This window comes from Sparus aurata, chromosome 12, assembly GCF_900880675.1.
Source record: "Sparus aurata chromosome 12, fSpaAur1.1, whole genome shotgun sequence".
NCBI classification, from domain to species: Eukaryota; Metazoa; Chordata; class Actinopteri; order Spariformes; family Sparidae; genus Sparus; species Sparus aurata.
Window position 1 is genome coordinate 28038172 of NC_044198.1, and position 17090 is coordinate 28055261.

Genomic DNA, 17090 nt, shown 5'->3' on the forward strand with positions numbered 1-17090 from the left:
CAACGTTTGGGAACTTCACTTATTAGTTTTCTTGCCAGGAGGCAGAAGAGACTGATCCTCACAAAGATCTCACCTGTGGCCAGATTCATCCACCTCCTCTGTTTTTGTGTGAGCTGTCGAGATTTCTGTCTTCTCTTTAGTATCATTGAACTAAATGACTCGACAGCAATCTGGAGGTTGTTGTGAGCAGCTTAATGGAGGAACTACTTTCCTTTCTGATCATTGTGCAAAAGGAAACGTGCATCCACTCCATGAGAGGCTCCTTGATGTAAACATTAACGGCGTCCTCGCCTTTCTACGATATAGAGCGGTGAAAGAATGACCTAAAGTTAGCATTCTTTATGCTAAGCTACGTTAACTTCCTGTAGCCTCAGATGTAACACACACACACACACGAGGGTGATGTCGTGATGTCTTCCCAACATGTCAGAGTTTGTTCAGTGAAAGTGTCGAGTGTAAATCAGCAATCGGTTCTGTCGAGGCTGCGACACACGGAGCGCTAACATTTACATCTGGAAGCAAGAAGGACAAAACGACTCGTCCTCCTCTGATGTCTGCATCCGTTTAACATTCACTCCTCATTCCGGTCCTCGCTCCTCTTCTTCTTCTTCTCTCCGGGCAGTAATGAGAGGCATGTGAGGCCGAGCAGAGACGCTCTCATTAAAATAACCAGCTCAGGAGCTCACACACACACACACACACACACACACACACACACACACACACACACACTCCGACTCTCTGCAACACTGAAGCTTCAACAAACTGTTTGACGAGTGATTCAGAGTCCTGAGCAAACACTCAGAGAGCAGATCGTCTCCTCACCTCACCTGCCCGATCCGAGAGGTCGGACACGACCTGTCAGAGTGATTTACAGATGTGAGTCACGAGGGAACATCTGCATCTGGAGCGCACGGAAACACAATACCAACTGTACGCGTAAATAAGACTGTAAGTGAACGAGCATCGCAGCTGCTGCCTGAGACAATACGAAACAGACGATGACCTCATCACTGTGCTCAGCCGTGTGTGTGTGTGTGTGTGTGTGTGTGTGTGTGTGTGTCACTGGAATATTTTTATAGGAGTAGGAAACTGTTGCTGCATCAGCACCACAGAAACCGCTCAGTGGCAGCTCGGCGGACTCAGTTTGGTGTCTCTCAGTCCCGCTGAATTAAAGAACCAGCAGCAGTCGATGATGAGACGCGACTCTGTCGTGCAGAATGAAAGGAATGTGCAGGATAATGGTGAGGCATAAAAAAAAACATAAATAAAAGCAATTATTGTTCTGGAGAATAATGAGTATTGTCTGTGCTGCTCAGCTGGGCAGCTGCGTTACATTTAGCACACATTATTCCAGCAGCCAGCGTGGAGACAGAGCCGCTTTGAACGCTCTGCCAGCAGCTCTTCAAAGAGACGAGGGGAACCGTCGGGCCGCCGGAGCCCGAGCTGCTTCCGCTCCGGCTCGGCTGTGATTTGGTCTGTTGATGCCGACTGAGACGCAGAAACAATGCTGTTCCTAAAGAGTCTCGTAAAGATCTGGATTTATGTGACGGAGGTGTTTCCCCTTTCTGTGTTTCCAGTCGAACCACTTTAAAGGTGCAGTCTGTAGTTTGTTAATGATCCTCACTGACTCAAACTAAATACATGATCAAACTCTCTTTGATTTCATGACTGAATTTGTTTATATGTGGCGGACCCAGCCACCATTCTAGCTCCAAACAGTCTTCTGGGACCTTAAAGCAGCTTGTTTATTCACAGATGCAACAAGTTTTTACTATCACCTCATTAATATTGTTAATACTGAGTTTGTCGTGCTAACGGTGGCGTTCAGGGTTCTTTACAGACGATCATCTGTGGATGGAAATTCATCCTTAGCGACATTTTGTCCCCTTCTGATGACATCACACCACTGACATCCAGCTCTGCCTCCTCAGACACACGTGCAGAAAACACTTAGCGCTGCAGCTCCAGCCGTCACAAAAGGGCCGTAAAGTAAAAACACAAGGTGTGTTTCACTGCCTGAGGCGCACGCTGATTGCACACTCTGCACTAATGCAATGATTATCCACACTCTATCCAATTTCCTTGTGTGTGTGTGTGTGTGTGTGTGTGTGTGTGTGTGTGTGTGTGTGTGTGCTTATATGCATGTAAACCACAGACCGCACACAGAGATGACATCAGCAGCAGTGATTAGTCTGTTAAACACAACAGATGCTGCAGCACGGCTGGTTTATCGCTCTTATTAAGTGAAAAATCAAAAGAGGAAGAAGAGATAAAAAACATAAAATAACGACCGTCAGGTGACTTTAACTCGTCTGTGTGCAGGTGTGGTGATGTCATCATCGACGTCCTCACAGATGATGACAGACAGGTGGATTAACTGTCTTCTAATGTGGGCAGGAGTTTCATTTCTCTGGACTGGATGTTCGCCAAATCTCTCCCAGACATGATGACAGACATAATGAGCAAAGGGGCTTCATGTGAGCACACACACACACACACACACACACACACACACACACACACACACACACACAGGCTAATGTTCGCCAAATTGTGTTATCATGTCTGGGAGACGAACAGGCATCGTTTTCCCGTCTGAACTCGTGACCCTGAGTCCCTCTCAGCGTCGCCGGCTGTTGGCCTGCAGGAATCTAACGGCTCTGCAGGAACAATAACGGCCATAACGGCTTCTTTAACGTGCCTAACCGTCCTGAGACGAGGGGGAGATTACATCAGGTAAGTGTTTACATGACGGGGGAAGTGCATGACTGCTGTTTAACTGCCTGAACTGAGCTGCGTCGACACTGAAGTGGATACGAGCTCAAAATACTGTTCAGGTGTCGACAGTCTTCAGTCGACACTCTGTGTGTTTTCAGACGCACCTTTAAAAAGGTCGAGTAAACCGAGACACAGATACAAACATCCTCCCTGACATTTCTGCCTCCTCAGCAGTGAAAAGAAACAGAACATATTCCACAACAACACGTCTTGTGTTTCTCTGTACAGTCCACACAGACAGAAGTTCTTCAGTGGAAACGTTTGAATGTAAACTGCTGACAGGGCGCTCTGACCTGCTGCTGGATACAGACCTAATTGATTTAAGTTGATGGGGAATCATTAACTCAGTCATGTGACAACTGACTTACTCCATTATCCTCAACTACATTAACACGTGAGACACAGTTTACAGAATGAAACTAAGAAAAGCAAATCATGCGTTTTCAGATTATTCGAGCGATCTCGTGTTGACTGAACATGGTGGATCTGATACAGACGGACAGAATAATGGGTGGAGGTCAGAGGCAGCCATTATAGAAGCGCTGCCCCTCAGAGTGGATGATCTGCGGGGCAGTCGGGTTGTCAAAGGGAAGTCACGGCGCTGGAGGGAGGAGGGACGGAGGCAGCTGCCCCTGGAGATGGATCACAGATGTCTGACCTCAGCCGCTCCACTTCACTGTGAAACAAAAGGCCGTCCTTCTCTTTCTCCCTCCTCCTTTTTTAAAAACTTGTTTTCCTTTCTGCCTGCTCTGTGTCTCCCCACACTATCATTACTCCGCTCTATGATTCACTTTTCTTGCGCCTGTGTTTACTCTCCCTGCAGCGACGGGCAGCAGCGTCATCTCTGCTGCCTGCAGACGGCAAACACCACCGAGCTGTGGAGGGCCGGCCCAAAGACAACAGCAAACAAAGAAATGCCTCATCGCCTGCTTTCTTTTTTTCTCTCTGTGTGAAGGCTGCAGACGAGTCAGAGCAAAGGTCACAAATTGAAAACTCAAGACAACTGCAGGGAGCTGCTGTAGCATGGATGCTTTTCTGTCTGTATCCATGTAACTCAAGGAGAAGTGAGCCGACTCTGAGCTGAAGATAAAACTGTGTTGTGTTTATTCGACCGGAGCAGGTCGCTGCTGATCGTACCTGAGATCATATCACACAGGATGCATCTGTTGACGAGCCCGTGGCTGGGAAAACCAGCCTGGCAAATTCCGGTTAAATTCAATTAAGCCCGCTCTTATCAGCGCGGTGAGCTAACTGGAGCGTTGTTCTGAGATCGTTTCAAGTCACAGCGAAGAAATCGAGCCTGACTGCGTCTTTCTTGTCGTATGAAATCTATAATTTTACCCATGAAACAACAGGAAAAAGATCTTAACACGGGCCCTGTGTGTGCGCCTGTGTGGTCCCAAAGGTCCGGTAACATTATCCCGTCCCGGTGCAGTGAAGTCGTCACCCTCACCTGGAGAGAGCTCACCCTACAAATCAAATCACAGCTGCACACATCATTAGGTGGACCTGTGCTAACCTGGTGACCAGGAAACATCAGTGGAGACGCTCCGACACAAGTCCTTCTGTAGTTTCACACAAAAGTTTAACACTTAACGCCCTTTTTTGAATAGTAAACCAAAAACAAAACAGCTAAAGTGTAGTAACTGTGTGTTTAGCAATCGTTAGCATGTCCGGCTAACTAGCTTACTGCCTGCTGGAGTAACTGAGCTTCACTTCCAAATGTGACGAGCATCTCTTTAAATATCAGACTTTAGTTTTAGGTAATGTTAAAGAAAGTCCTGTTCATGATTCTCACTTTCAGAGACGGCAGTGAATCATGTGCAGAGATGTAGAAAATAGATTTAGTTTGCTGTTTTTAGTTCACCTGGAAAAACTTGTGGCTTCCTGTGTAGAAATGAGCTGTTTGTCAGTTATAAAGTTGGACAAACGGTGAACTTCTGTCAGTACAGTCTGTAATGTGAGCAGCATCGGGTCAGAACCGGCGACCTGCCTTAGATTTCACATGAGTCACCTCCATTAAAACTGCAGAGACAGACGGACAGCCGTCGGTGCTGCTGCCGTGCTCTGAGGGTACGGCGGTGATAATGACCGGTGACGGTCTGCCAGCCTCAAACCAAAGCTGGGTTTCCATGGTGCTGTTGAAACCAGGACCCAAACACGAGCAGCCCGGGCTCTGGTGGAGAGCAGCGTGGGCTCAGACCGGCTGCAGGACGTCGCAGGAGAAGTGAGTGAAAGTGAAACGATCTAGTCGGAAAGTAGGGCGAAGATGATATGGGGATTTTTTTAATAAATGAAGCTCGACTCAGAATGAAACCAGAGATAATGATTTCCTACAATGTGAGGATGTAGTTGGTCATTTGGGGATTTCAGGCTAGAAGACATTAATCTTGTGTTCATCTGAGTTTTTATTTTGTGGTTTGTGAATTATTTTGGTCCCCGAAAACAATGCGACACATTTCATCTGACTTTTATTGCATATCCAAAATAACTTCGGGTAATATAAGTCATTTATAAAACAAAAATGCTGAATAGTTGCTGCTTTTATCATCTTACATTGGAGAATTTACAGTTTTTCTCTGTTTCATGTTACGTGGCATTTGGTTTTGAACCATTTTCCACTTGTACATTATCGTGTGATGTATTTATGGTATTTAACTAAAGTTATCTCACTGTCTTTTCATCCCCAACTCATACAGCTTTCTCACCAACAGAAGCTCATCTACGAGGGTTTTTTATACCTGATCAACCTGCTGAAAATCAGCTATTGATCTCATTCCAACCTCCCACAAGCAACGTAGCCCGTCTCTGATTTTTATCTGAAGCATTACGTCTTACGGAAGTTTCACTCGGGTCTTATGTTCAAATCGGAGCCGAGCTTTATGTAAGGTTATAAACACAGTGTTCACACATTCCCATTGCACACAAAAGCAGATCTTTGCTGGTTTAAATGGGATTTTTAACCAGTGGAAGAAAGGTATTATAGCAAATAAATTTGTTAGCGAGGTTAGCATGTCCAGTAGAACCGTCTCTCTGATTTGTTATTTAAATCTCTGATCCGGCGATGAGGTCTGTTTCATTTTGTGGGGAAAACGAGCCACAGCTACGTAACGTAATGTTAGCTGGATGAGGGTAAATTCACATGCTTTGCATGAAGCACGAGCCAGGAGTCGGTTAGCTTAGCTTAGCATCGGGATGGAAGCAGGAGGAAACGGTAAGTGAGGCTTTGTCTGTTCTTGCCTGTTAGCTCTACGGCTAAGCTAACACCTGCTGGCTTTGGCTTACAAATTAGCATACAGCCACAAGAGTACAGCTACAATATCAGTTAATCGATTAGAAACGAATCGGGAACTATCTTGTTCATCTTTCAATTGTTTTGTGTCATTTTTGAAGGAAAGATGTCATAATTTTCTAATTCCAGCTTCTTAAATGTGAATATTTCCTGGTTTCTTTCCTCTGTGACAGTAAACTGAACATCTCTGTCTGAGAAACAAAATCAACATTTAATAGACCAAACTAATGATTAATTGACATGAAAGTAATAATTACAGCCCTACATGATATCAAGAAGGTTTGTAAGCAAACTATTCACTTAACTGAGAAAACAACAATTTGATGAAGACAATAATCATCAGGTTTGTTTTCTTTGTTTACTACGATCTGAACCCTGAAAGCACAAACACAAAGAACAATCTCCTGTAATCTGGTTCAGACGGCTCAGAGACTTTTCTGTGACCCGAGACCGACTGAACATACGATACCACCTTATCGCTCATCACACACAGGCGGTCCATTGTGGCGGGTCACAACCTTTCAGCATTATCATACAGCTGTGAGTCTCTGAGTGAATCCAGCCCGGTCGTGTTCAAACGGGTCAGATACGACATCACACAGGATACAGGAGAGGCCGCGCTGACAAAGAGACATCAAGTGAAGTGAATGTTGAACACAACCGGCAGAGTTTAATGAGCCCGCGGTTGCTCAGGGACCAGATAAGTGCCGGAGGCCATGCAGCTGCAGAACCCACCGCCCGTCTGCCGTGCGGTCCCCTGAGACCGACCCCCAGCCCGCCACAAAGGAACAGAACCCACTCTCCTCATTTCACCCGGCAGGAGGGTCCTCCCCCCGTCATCCACCCTCTTTCTCTCCACAGTCAGGTCTCAATGGATACAGAGGACGAGTGTGGGGTGAGGCCTTTGTTGTCGTGAGGACCCCACCCTGCTGGTTTCCCAGTAAACAGCCGGCTGTAGAGCTGCTGGAGGCCGATGTACCCCCCAGGAGAGGCTCATCCCCGGGAGCCGCGGGGGGCTCCGAGGACGGAGAGGGCTGGAGAAAACGTAAAGACCAGGGGAGCAAAGAAAAGAGAGGAGCCTGCCACGCTGCCTAATCTAATCAGCGTGCATGACTGCCCACAGCGAGGCCACGGAGAGACGGATCATTCAGAGGCCCGGGAGTCAGAAGGTCACCACGCAGAGGCTGCTGGACACCGTCACCTTCACCTGGAGCGGATCCGGCTCCCTGACCGGCCGTGGACAAGAAAACTGTACGTCGAAAAGAAGTGAAAATGAAGAGAAGAGGCTGACGAGGCTGATCTCATTACAGTCACCTTCAATAAGTCACAGTCACACACAACAAAACAAATCCGTCTGTATGGAGCAGAACTGTGCCGGGTGACCTCACACGCTTCAACACAGAATCCATAGATGTCCCCAGAACTTATTAAATCTAATTACAATACAGCTTTTGATGAAACTAACTTGCTGTGTGTTCACCAGCCTCTGAGGAGTAATGATGCACTTTTGAGTCAGAACATGGAAAGTTAAGCTTCACTTTAATGAGAGCTCAGCGCTGAGATGAGACAGCAGAGGTGGTCTGCAGCTCAGGTTCTGATCCGGCCGGCTTCATACGTAACGTTCAGAGGACACACGGCAGTTTAAACACGCCTCGCTCGTCGTCTGTATGTGCAGACTGTGACACGGACGTTTCCAGCAGCGGTGAATCAGCCCGTCTCTGAACCGCCTGTATTAAAAGAGAAATAAACTCGGACACAGAGCTGCTTTTAATTCACTCAGAATCCTTTTAGAAGCTTGGATGGAAAAACCTAATAACGTAATGCGCCCCAGTTTAGACCCGCCTGAGTTTTAAGACTGTCCTCTTCGCATTACGTCAATTTTACAGCCAAATAAACGGCGTTGAGGGCAGCGAGACGCGAATTAAAAGCAGCCTCTGTGATGTGCTGGTTTGATCAGAGCGCTTCCTGGATGCTCCTGTTGAAAGTTTTACTGAGCAGCAGAATAATCCTGCGAGGTGAAACAACGAGTACAGCACCGGTTGTTAGAACCAGATGTTGTTGGGAACTCACTCCATGTACAAGTGCAACAATTACAGTAGTCTGAGGAAATATAGCGCAAATAAACCGGCCTTGTTATCTACAGAGGAGATCATCCGTCCAACAAACTGTATTCCAGATGTTAGTCCCAGCCGGCCGGAGTCGCCTGGTGTAACCTCTGACCCGGGAGCAGCCGGTCATTCAGCTGATTTCACACTCTGGTCACGCTGACATCACGATCCCGGCTTCAGTTTCAGACCCACACTGATATACTCGGGTCTGATTTCCATCAGCAGAGATATTTACACTCACAGACGCATAAAAGCGAGTGTTTGTTTAGGATCTGACTGCGTACAGAAGACGTAAAATCAACTCATCCACTGAAAATAATCCTCGGTCCAGGAGAAATATACCGACCGAGCCCGTAAACTGCAGCCAACATCCTGGATTCATGACAAAAGCAAATCCGGAGAGCGAGAGGCCGGCGACGTGGTCTGCACCAACTTCTGTTGTGTTTTCTGTAACGTGCATTAGCAGCATCACAAACTGCTTCCTCTGCACCGGGCAGCAAAAACGGAGGCTGCTGATTTTTCCATGCTTTGAAAGTTTCTGTTTTGGAAAGGAGAAGAAAAAACAAAACATAAAAGAAGTTTTCCAAAGCATCTGTGCTGCCCGGCTGCCAGGGAGAGAGCAGCAAATGTATTTTTGCTTTTCTTTGTGGCCGACAGGAGTTTCTCTGCAAGGTCGTAATGAATGAACCAAAGGGTTCGAACACGGAGCCCTGAGGGACCACGTGCTCTGGCACATCAGCTCAAACCACCCGGCAATCCCTGACCGATCCAACCGACCGCCATCTTTCAAGGCTGGTCCCTCATTCAGTGATGACCTCAGCGTCGTTAAAACATCTGAAGCTCAGTGAAAAGTTACAAAGACACGAGCTAATTACAGAATATAGACTTGTGAGCGAGACCACAGGCTGCACACGCAGCTGCTAATAAAGCAACAACAATACGTTCAATTACAGCGAATAGATGTTCAATCAATCTGCAACTATTTAGATAATTGATTTATCACTTTCAACTGTTTTTTTAAGACGAGAAGTCTGATTTTTGGGGTAATGTGCTTGTAGGCATTTCATTGGCACAGGCTTAGCTGGCAGTTAGCTTAGCTTCCTAGCAAGATGGAAACAGCTAGCATGGCTTTGCAAAAGTCACGGTATATAAATGTGTGTGACTTTATAACATGATACATCATGCTGATTAGTACGATTTAGCAGCATTTCTTTTTTACCTGCATACACAGCCGTGGCTAGCTGTTAAGCTAAGCTAACTGCCTGCTGGCTCTAGCTTCATAACTAGCATAGGCTACGTACACAAGGGTAGAGCCGCAGCGATTAATCAGTCAGTCGCTTAGTTGATGATTTTGATAACTGAGTCATCAGTTTCAGTCGTGTTTTAGGATTCCAGCTCGTTAAATGTGAATATTTTCTGGTTTCTTTCCTCGTCTGTGACCGTAAACTGAACGTGTTTTAGACGTGGACAAAACAAGACATCTGAAGACAAACACTGATCTACACTGATCAACAGCAGATAAAGAAAATGATCAGTTACAGCAGTTGACTGCAGCTCCACAGTGTTAATCTATTAGCAGAGAGAGCAGATTCCACGTGGAACAGAAACATATGGCTCTGATGTTTCCTACCACAACGATGAGGTCTGGAACAAAAACACTGCGTCTGTTACAACACTGCAATAAAAAAGCATCACACGTGGAAAAGAAGGAAAAAGTCGCCGCTTGTGGGGAAACACGTGGATGAAAAGTGAAGCAGAACTTCCTTGTGTGAAGAACAGAACAGAACCTGACGTCAGCGACACTGAGATCCACAGACGCCACAGAGAGAAAGGTGTTTCTGTCCCAGGAGACCTGAAACAGGCCCACAGGTGAGACCAGATCTCAGGTTTACTGTTGAAACACAACAAGAACAGAATCTGGGTCGCACTTTGTCAGAACAACAGACTCACACCTTCGACCCGTCCACAGGATCAGGTGATAGAAACTTCCAGCTCCTCATGTCGTTTATTAATCGACAGGAAAGTATTTTTTGAGTCATAATGAAACAGAAAATGATAATTTTGAGTCATTTTATGAGATTAAACACAAGGAACCAGCTTCTATTTGACAGTAAACTCAATCTATTTGGGTTTCAGACTGTTGGTCAAACAAAAACAAGACATTAACAAACATTATCTTGAGAAATTAGAAACCTTTGTCACCATTTTCTGACAGATTTTGAAAGATGAAAGTCACTGTTGAGTGAATAATCCGACCATTGTCTTGTGTAATTGATTTAAACAGAAAGTTCCAGCTCCTTCTGTCCTCGTCAACAGTAAACTCAATATATTTGACTTCTGGACTGAAGCTTTGACCAAAACAAGACTTTTACAAACATGATCTTGAGTTCTGGAGAATTTAAGAACCTTTACACACTTTTCTGACAGATGATCAACAAATACTCTGATGGACTAAAGTCACTTTTGACACAGTAATCTAATCATCGTCTTAATTATTCTTTTCAGACTTGATAATAATGATTATTTCTGTATTTCTGACCTGAGACCAGCTTTAATAAACACCTCTGTTCTGGTATCAGTCTGTTACAGTCCGACCCAGACAGAACCGACAGAACCGACAGTCTGGCTCTGGAGCTCACAGGGTCTCAGGCTGAGCTGCTCTGCCCACACAAGCATCACTCTGCTCGGCTTCCCTGCCACGAGTTTCCCCCCAACAGCTCCGAGAGCCCGAGAACAGAACCAGAACCCTGGAGAAGTCGTGTGAAAGTCAAAATGAAGCGCCAGAGAGTCTCTGTCGAACCTCTGCCGAACCTCTCCCACAGACCACCACCTCTGTTCTGTTAAAGAAAAGTAAAGCGGATCTTTCTCTCTACTCACAGGTCGAGTTCTGCTGGAGCGGTTCTGTCTGGAAAAACACAAAGTTGAAGGTTCTTCTGGATTCTTCTTCTCGGAACTTCTGGTCGGGTTTATTCCTGGGTTTATTGTTCTGTCCCGTCAGTGTCTCGGCTTCATCCTCCACGTTTTCTCCGGACGACAGAAGAATGAATGGCTCCTCCGTCCTGCTGCCCGGACTCACCGCTGCTGGATGGGAGTGACTGCTCCGTCCGCTCCGTCAGCTCCGTCAGCCCGCCTCCACCAATCAGCGCGGCCCATACTGAGCCAGGGCATTCAACTGAGTTTAATGTGATGTCACGATAAAGCCAGTATTCAATTAATGTCACGATAAAGTCAGTATTCAATTAATGTCACGATGAAGTCAGTATTCAATTAATGTCACGATAAAGTCAGTATTCAATTAATGTCACGATGAAGTCATAATACATTCATCATTTATGTTATGTGATGTCACAATTTAATAATTATTTATGTTATGTCACAATAAAAACTATAATTTTTTGTCTATGTCACGATAAAGTCATTATTTACTTTATGTCACCTGAAGTCATAATAATGGCCATAAATCATAAATAATTTCCCAGTCTGGGATCATTAAAGTAATTCTATCTATCTATCTATCTATCTATCTATCTATCTATCTATCTATCTAAGTTATTTAATGTGGTGTCACAATAATTACATTATTTATTCAATGTCACGATGAAGTCATAATACATTCATCATTTATGTTATGTGATGTTATGATTAATCATTACTTATGTCATGATAAAACATTTTTATTTTATGTCATGATAAAGTCATAAAACATTTATTATTTATGTAATGCGATGTCACAATTGAATAATTATTTATGTTATGTCACAATAAAAACTTAAATTTTCTGTCTATGTCACAATAAATTCATTATCCATTTAATGTCAGATAATGAATTCATCGTGACATTTAATAAATAATGACTTTCCATTTAATGTCAGATAAATTATTTATTTAATGTGATGTTCAATGTCACAATAAAGTCATAATACATTAATTATTTATGTAATGTTAGGATAAAATGTATTTTTTTCATTTAATGTCACAATAAAGTAATTATGTCCCGATAAATTTCTTATTTAATGTGATGTCATATAAAGTCATAAGTTATGTAATGTGATGTCACGATAATGACATTATTTACTCAATGTCACGATTAAGTCAAATTTTTGTATGTCAAGACAAAAAAATATTGTTTTTAATGTCATGATAAATGATTTATCTAAAGTGATGTCAGGATAACGGCATAATAATTTCATTATTAATTTAATGCAATGAATCGATTTATTAAATATCAAATAAATTATTTTTTATTAGTAATTAGTAATTATTGATTAAATGTCGGACACCATCTGAAGTGTCTGCACATGAAACAAAGAGATTAAAACCTGAAACATTTCTAGTGTTAAAATGTAGAAACACTTTGATTTAAAGGTGAAGAGCAGTTTTTTTTTTTTACTTCACTACATTTAATTGATAACTTTAGTTACAAGTTACATTTCAGATTCAGTTAAATAAAACCAAATTAACTGCAATCAACAAATAGGTTATCATTATCATTATCTCCACAATGCTGATGCTGATGTTTGCGAGCTAGTGTTAGCATCTTTAACCTTAGCAAGTATTAGCAATGGTACGTTAGGTTCTACAAATCACCGACCGCTTGACGGGGCAGAAATAAATAAAGTATAAAATAACAGATATTTGCACTTTGAGTGGCTGATTAACTGTAATCTGAATTATTGATTTCCACATTATTTTCTTCAACAATTAGTCTTTGTTCAATGATTACAACTGAACATGTTGTCGTCTCTGTGAAGCAGTTGTTCACAAAGCATTACAGGAACATTTAGACAGTCTACATGTCGCATTCTCTCTAAATCTGTGTCTTAACCTTTACTGGAGGCTAACAGCTGAACCAGACTCACACCAGTCAGTCAGACACACATTCTGCAGCCTCCATCTATTCAGGTCCAACATGTCGGTCTGTCCGCTGCACAGCAGAGAAACACACTTAGCATTATTTCCAGACGTGTGTCTGAGCGATCACCATCTCCAGCTCCCAGTCTCCATCTTCTATTGTTGCCGGGTTCAGCAGAGACACACGAGGCCTGGTGTGAAGGATCGGCCCGCTGGAGAACAGGAACGCTGCAACACAACAACTTTTGTATATTCATGCACGCTTTGCACGACAGCGAGCGAGTATGAATGGACTATTTTGAGGCTGTTGTGACTAGGAGGGGAACAACTGGTGCCAGGACCTCGCTGCCCTCTTATTTGTGCTCCTTGGTCGGTCAAACGAGACTTGAATGGAGTGAAAACAGAAGGGAAGTCTCATGACTCGGTCTGGGAGTTTCTGGCCAAACAACTCTGCAGTCATTGTCAATAATAACAGCCCTGATGGTATCTGTCCACGTCCTGGGATCACACTGACTTTTGGTTTGACACTCACAATATTACGCGCTCGTACAAACATGAACAATTCTTGTGATAAATACAGTCTGAGCTTCAAAATGGAAATCCAACTCTTAATCACTACATGTGGGGTGTCAATAAAGTACTTCTGGGTATTTATACCAGAACAAACATGTGCTGCAAGTAGAAGGAAGAGGAACTAGGAGAATTATAGAGTTTAATAAAGACAAATAACACTATAAATACTTGTATTGCATTATAACATGGTGAAATAAGGAAGCCCTGAGGGGCCAGTGAGAAAAAACTATTTTTCAGGAGAATTTTTTTTCCCAAACCTGTGAGACAGAGTGAACTGTTATTATTAATGTCTTGTACATTATTGGCTTTTGTCATAACTCTGTCTGTAAAGGAGGACGTTCTTTTGCATCTGTAGCTTTAAAACAGCAACACGATATGTCTGTTTTTTAAACAGTCCTGGCTTTGGTGTCCAGTGATACAACAAACAATCAAAACTGATGTTGGAGAAGAATCTAGAACATCTACAATGTCCTGTTATGTGATCAGATTCAGAATTATTCATGCTCCCCGGAGGATGAACCTGAAGTGACCTTTGTGATTCCCCGACTGTTCCTCTAGCTCCACTGACAGGTTGACACTTTTGGTGTTTACTACAATATCAACAAAACTGCTGCATTGAGGGCCATGAAATTGTGTGTAGATGTCTATTGTCCCCTGAGGATGAACCACAGCCACTTTGGTCATTATCTGCTTTTGCCTCATGCACCATCAACCAATCAACCATTAGCAATGGCAAGCAACCATCTTTGCTTTTACCACAATATTCCAACAAGTGTTGGATTGAGTGCCATCAAGTTGCGTGCAGATATCCGTGGTCCCCTGAGGATGAACAAGATTTGATAACTCCAACTTTTTTATTTAGCACCTCAAACATGTCAATACTTGTGTCTTACCTATAGTGTCTCCACAACTACTGCATTGATTGCCATTAAGTTGTGTGCAGATATCCACGCTCCCCTGAGGATGAACCATAGGCACTTTGGTCATTATCTGCGTTTGCCTCAAGCACCATCAACTAATCTACCATTAGCAATGGCCCAATCGATCATCTTGGCTTTTTCCACAATATTTCCACTAGTACAGGATTAAGTGTCATTAAGTTTTGTGCAGATATCCGTGGTCCTCTGAGGATGAACCAGATTTGGTAACTCCAATTTTTTTATTTAGCGCCTCAAGCATGTCAACACTTGTGTTTTACCTACAGTATCTCCACAACTACTGCATTGATTGGGGAAGTTGTGTGCAGATATCCACGCTCCCCTGAGGATGAACCACAGGCACTTTAGTTGTTCCTTGACTTTTCCTGTAGCGCCACCATGAGATTGCCATAAGTTTTCATTATGATGGATCGGCACAATATGTTGGCAGTCATGTTTTTCAGAGGATGAACCCTTGTGACTTCGGTTAGACATGCTACTCTGACCATCTGACCGTCTGTTTGTACCTTGTTATTACTTGATATTTACAAGAAAATGTAGTTATTTACTCACAGTACAATTCATATACGTACAATTAGCATTTATACAAAATGTGTGCAGAGAATTTACACTGTAGTTTGCAGGATTGTATCTGAAGTGTAACTGAAGGTTTTTGAAGGATAAGATAAAGTATAACTTAGGAACAAGTGAGATAAGATGAGCCTTCTGCCATCTGAGAGAAGCAGGAGAAACATTATTTTATCATTAACACAACAACTGAAGGCTTGTATCAGTTTCAGTCGACACTGTGAGGGAACATTTGGGATTTTTTTGGTGTGAGGTGTGATGAGCTGTTGGATTTCCCCCCTCTGAGGCTCAAGGTTCAACACATTCCTGGCTGCACCGGTCAGTATGATTTTAATCTGTTTTCACAGGCAGGCAGCACAGACACACACCATCTTGTTTGGAATTCCAGTCAAACTACTCTGCGAGTCCTTCAGTGTCTCCTTGTGGACATACCAGAGGAGCATCAAGGGTGGCAGACGTCTTTCTGAGTCCCACATGTGCTCGCCATCGATACGTCTGAGCCTCAGGCCGACTATCATATCTTTACACTGTCATATCTCTCAGGGGCATCACACTGGAGGCTCTCACATAGCTCTGTCCCAGCTGAAAAAACAAAACGTAAAAGGGTCGAGGCGACGTCACAGCCACAGATCACACTGTTGATTCAGCAGAGGCAAATCAGAGCCGGAGTGTGTTTGTCACTTCACAGGGCCGAGACCAGAGAGCAGGATTAAGTGTGAAAGACACACCAAAACCACTCTGAAAAGTATGAGGAGGAGGAGACGAGTTGTGACACCGCCGAGGTTGTGCTGCTCATAATCACGAGAGGGGGGAAGATGGAATAACTTGTCAGGAGGGGCAGCTCACCACAGGCGGGCGACGAGAAGAAAGTGGTCTGCGAGCCCAGCTGAGAAACTATGAAGCGTCGGTTTTAGATGTCTCGCAAGAGCGGGCAACATCTAATTAAATGAGCTATCCCATCATACTGAAGTGTGGAGTTTTGATTGTAGAGTAAACTAACAGAGCGAGCGGGTGACAAATTTATAGCCTCAGAAATATCCGACGTGCTTTCTGAGAAATATAAAATAATCATGTGGTATTCTGGTCGTCGCCCGTCACCAAAATCCCAGTTCAAGTTCCACTTAACAGCCACGTTGGCAGATAAGCACATACACACCAACAGCCGTCAAATCAGAAACCACTTATTATATAAAAAAACAAACACAAACAACAGATCAGGTTTTTAAAATTTAAAAATGTTACTGGCATGAAACAGTCGCCTCGAGCCGGCCATATGGGCTGGACTGCCACTTAATAAATAATTCAGTGGAATGACCCAAAATCTCAAAACATACTCATCAATTAAGCATCAACAATAGTCTGACAACAAAAACAACCACTTACTGGGTTTTTAAAGATATAATGTGCAATAATTCTGCATTAAAATGTCTAAAAACCAGGAGACATTTGTTCTGTATGTTGTTCAGTTGTGTTTCTACATAATCAATAAAGTCTTCAACACCGTTCAAAACAGAAATGCACAAGCTTACTTGATGGATCGAGTTTAGAAGTTAAATGTCTTATGTTTGAAGATGTCTCAGACAGTTTCCATGGACGATTTGCCAGATCGTCCTGTGTAACTAATGATCAGGTCATTTTCTGGACCTCACTGTTGGATTATTTTAACTCTCTCACGCTCAAACAGTGACTTCACTGAAACCATGTTTGAAGTTCAAATGGGAAATATTTTTCTCCAAATAGTTTCCATGGAGGATTTGCCAGATTGTTCTGTGCAATAAACGATCTGGTGAATCAGGTTTTCTATTCATTTTCTGGACGTCCCTGTACTCTTTTCTTTTTTGTTAACAATGGATTATTTGTTATCCTCTTCTGTGCTCAAGCAGGTATTTAAGCGAGACCATGTGAGGACTTGAGAGTGAAAGTGAAACTGCCATTTTTTTCCAAACACTTTCCAAAGAAGAGTTCAGGTCCTGATACACA

At 43.4% G+C, this 17090-nt stretch overlaps 1 protein-coding gene across 1 annotated transcript in view; it reads right to left on the reverse strand.

Annotated features, from left to right (window-relative positions):
- The window catches only part of lhfpl2a (LHFPL tetraspan subfamily member 2a), a 39257-nt gene extending 27974 nt beyond the window's left edge, over positions 1 to 11283 (reverse strand). The window contains exon 1 of the mRNA XM_030436794.1: positions 11059 to 11283. The gene's annotated coding sequence lies outside the window, so the exon portion shown is untranslated. The remainder of the gene's footprint in view (positions 1 to 11058) is intronic.
- Between the last annotated feature and the right edge of the window lie 5807 nt (positions 11284 to 17090).